At 41.4% G+C, this 4,153-nt stretch overlaps 1 non-coding gene across 1 annotated transcript; it reads right to left on the reverse strand.

Moving 5' to 3' along the window:
* Positions 1-2,364: 2,364 nt before the first annotated feature.
* LOC148577927 (small nucleolar RNA R71) lies at positions 2,365-2,471 on the reverse strand. Its single transcript, XR_015903048.1, has one exon. It is a non-coding gene; the product is annotated as a small nucleolar RNA R71 (small nucleolar RNA).
* Positions 2,472-4,153: the final 1,682 nt, after the last annotated feature.

Consider the following 4,153-nt stretch of genomic DNA (forward strand, 5'->3'; position numbering starts at 1 on the left):
TTGGAGATGGCTAGCAAGGCCACCTTAGAAGCCACGTTAACCTAGTTAACGTGGACTCTAACGTGGAAAATAGGGGCAATTTGGAACGTTAGTGACAATGGTAAGTGTCACTAACGTTCTCGAAGGATGGCAAGCCTACGTTAAAAGAGCCACGTTATCTAAGTTAACGTGGACTCTAACGTAGGGAAGGGGGAGGCTTCTCAACATTATTGGGAAAGTTGAGTCCCAATAACGTGTGTGAAGGACATAGTAGAAACGTTAGTGGCAACGTTTGTGCCACTAACGTTGAGGTTAACATGGCTTTTAACTTTGGTAAGGAACGTTAGTGAAAAAGGTGATTGTCACTAACGTTCTCGAACCCATATTTTCACTGAACGTTAACACCACTAACTTCCTGAGCCAAAGCCCCTGTCCACTTCATACTTTCTCTCTGCAAGTAAAAGCTAAGCCCAATGAAGAAGAGAACTGCTTCAAACTCAAGATCCAAAGGCCCAAGACTTGAAGAATCAACTAGAAGAATAGAAGAGTAGTATATATAGGAGTAGCTTTGAAATGTTTTGGAGAGTTGGAAATTATAGGGAGACCCTTAGCATAGGAACTACTCTCTGTATTTACTTTCTCTGCACTTCTAAGTTTTCATCATGTATTCTCCATCTTTGTTTTCATTTACCAGAGTTATGAACAACTAAACCCCTGTCATTGGGTTAGGGAGCTCTGTTGTAATTTGATGGATCAATACTAGTTTTCATTATTCTTCATCTATCTTTTCTCTTGATTTTACTTGAAAGCTTTCGATCTTCATCCAATTGAGTAGTTATCTTGAAAAAGAAGCTATTCATACTTGGATCTCTTCTGAACCTTGAAAGAGGAATGAAGAGATCAAGCTAGAAATGCTTTCTCATGCTGGACCAAATTGGGTTTGGATGGATATGTGACTATAATCCTCTCAACACTTGGTTTGGGAAATGCATGTGGTATAATCAGTGACCATACTTCATCTCTTCTCATGAGCAATTGACCAAGAAATTGTAATTCAATCACTTAAGATTGCCAAGGAGATCAATGAGTGCATTGATTGAGGAAGAGATGAAAATGAAATTGATCCAGAGAATGCAACATCTCCTAAGCCCAATGAACTCCCCATTTCTGATCTTACCCATTCTCTTTAATTTCTGTTATTTACTTTAATGAGCAATTCCCCCATTCCCATTTACAATTCTGCAATTTACCTTCAGTCATTTACTTTCAGATCTATAATTCTAGCATTTATTTTCCTGTCAATTACCTTCCCGCCATTTTATTTTCTGCAATTCTCAACTCAAATTCTGGATTCGCTCAACTAGAACAGTCCTCTAATTAAAGTTGCTTGATCAATCAATCCTTGTGGGATTCGACCTCACTCTATTGTGAGTTTTTACTTGACGACAAATTCGGTACACTTGCCGAAGGAAATTTGTTGTAAGACAAGTTTTCCGTGCATCATGTTTATGGCGCCGTTGCCGGGTATTGATTGTGCATCAACAATGATTAGATTGGAGGATAACTAGATTGAGCATTTTATTTTTGTTTGATTTAAATTTCTATTTTAGTCATTTACTTTCTGTTTTAGATAACTTCTTCCCTTCCCCCTTACTTTTTCTTTGTTATTTACTATTCATCTCACTAACCCACTAACTGTTTGATATATTGCATCACTCACACTAACAATAATTCTGACAGATATACTTTCTGCACCTATTCTCTTTGCTTGTACTTGTTGGTTGTATGACAGGGAGAAGAAGCGGAGCTTCAACTTCCTTTGATTCTGAACCTGAGAGAACCTTCCTTAGACTAAGGAGGGAGGCAAGAGAAAAACGTGTAGTTGGTGCTGAAGAAGAGGAAGAACACTTTGAGGAATACTTTGAACCAAACATGGAAGAAAACATGGAAAACCATCATGAAGAAGAGGCTCACAACCATGGCAGAGGAGGTCGAGCAAATCATGCTGGGGAGGATAGAAGAGTTTTAGGCTCTTACATCAATCCAAACCCAGGAAACTGTGGAAGTAGCATTCAAAAGCAAACCATCCATGCCAACAATTTTGAACTGAAGCCACAGCTCATCACCCTTGTGCAGAACAACTGTTCGTTCGGAGGGAGTGTCCAAGAGGACCCAAATCAACATTTAACCACCTTCCTGAGAATATGTGACACAGTGAAATCTAATGGTGTTCATCCTGATGCCTATAGACTGCTCTTATTTCCATTCTCACTCAAGGATAAGGCAGCCAAGTGGCTGGAATCTTTCCCAAGGGAAAGCTTGACAACTTGGGAAGACGTGGTGAACAAATTCTTAGCAAGATTTTACCCTCCTCAACGAATCAATAGGCTGAGAGATGAAGTCTAAACTTTCAGGCAACAAGATGGTGAGACTCTATATGAAGCATGGGAGAGGTTTAAAGACCTAACAAGGAGGTACCCACCAGATATGTTCAATGAATGGGTGTAGCTGCACATTTTCTATGAAGGGCTCTCTTATGAGTCAAAGAAGGCCGTAGACCATTCATTCGGATGATCTTTGAACAAGAAGAAGACTATTGAGGAAGCCATAGATGTCATTGAAACAGTAGCAGAGAACGACTACTTCTATGCTTCCAAAAGATGGAACACAAGAGGAGTAATGGAGCTAAACAATGTAGATGCTCTGCTGGCCCAAAACAAGCTCATTACCCAGCAGCTGGCTGACCTCACCAAGAAGATGGAGAGGAACCAAGTAGCAGCAGTATCCACTTCATCAACAACCCAAGAAGGAGTGAATGAAGAAACAGAGGGTAGTCAAGAGCAAGCCAACTACATTGGGAATTCACCTAGGCAAAACCATGATCCATACTCCAAGACCTACAACCCCGGATGGAGGAATCACCCAAACTTTGGGTGGGGAAATCAACAAGACCAAAGCCTTGATCAAAGACGCCCAAATCCAAACAATGCAGCCACCCAACACTTCACATCTAGACTATATCAACACCCCCATAACAACAACTCCCCACATTCATATCAAGGCCAGAATAACCCTACTCAGCCTGACCTGTCATCATTTGATGAAAGAATCTCAAGGATTGGGAATCTACTTGAAGGCCTAAGCAAGGAGATTCAAGACAACAAGGTCTTCAAGGAGGAAGTGCGAGCCAGTTTCAAGAACCAGGGAGACACAATCAAGAGGTTGGAATCTCAAGTAGGATATCTCTCTGAGCAAATTCCCAAACCTACAGATGGATTCTCAAGTGACACAGAGAAGAATCCGAGAGGTGAAACAAAGAAGGTAAGATGGGAAGATTGCAAGATGGTCACTATAAGTGACAAGGAGCTGAGGACAAGCCAAGCAAGCTGTCAGAACAACCTGAAGATACCTCAATAGAGGAGGTGGAAAAAGATTACCAAGAACCAGAAATCTCAAAACAGGAGTTGCTGAGACTCTATGCACCTTTTCCCCAACTGCTCAAGGGAGCTGTGGAAAGGAGAATATACTCAAGATTTCTTGACTTATTTGCATCTCTGCATGTGAACATACCATTCATCAAGACTATCCAATAAATGCCTGCATTCATCAAGTACATGAAGGAGTTGCTTCCCAGGAAAAGCTCACTCAAGGGAGGCCAAACTATAGTGATGAACAAGGAATGCAGTGCCCTCATTCAAACGCAGTTGCCTACAAAAAGAAAAGATCCAGGGAGTTTTCATGTCCCCTGTGCCATAGGAGAAACAATGTTTGATAGAGCACTCTGCGATTTGGGAGCAAGCATCAACTTAATGCCTCTATCCCTGGTGAAGAGGCTGCAGATCAATGAGATATTGCCCACGGATGTAGTCATCAGGCTGGCTGACAAAACTCAAAAACAAGCAAGAGGGATGGTGGAAAATGTGTTGTTAAAGGTGGGGAAATACTTTCTTCCCACAGACTTTGTCATCTTGGACATGGAAGAGAGTCACACTCACCCAATCATATTGGGAAGACCATTCCTAGCTATAGCCAGAGCACTCATAGACGTGGAGCGAGGGGAGCTAATATTGAGGATCCATGATGAACAACTCAGCTTCAATGTCTTCAAACTCTCACAAGAAACTGACCAAGAAAACAAAGAACCAAGCAATGATCATAACGGGATGCTGACAGA

The sequence above is a fragment of the Arachis ipaensis genome, chromosome B1 (genome assembly GCF_059453495.1).
Source record: "Arachis ipaensis isolate K30076 ecotype BB chromosome B1, ASM5945349v1, whole genome shotgun sequence".
In the NCBI taxonomy this organism is placed as follows: domain Eukaryota; kingdom Viridiplantae; phylum Streptophyta; class Magnoliopsida; order Fabales; family Fabaceae; genus Arachis; species Arachis ipaensis.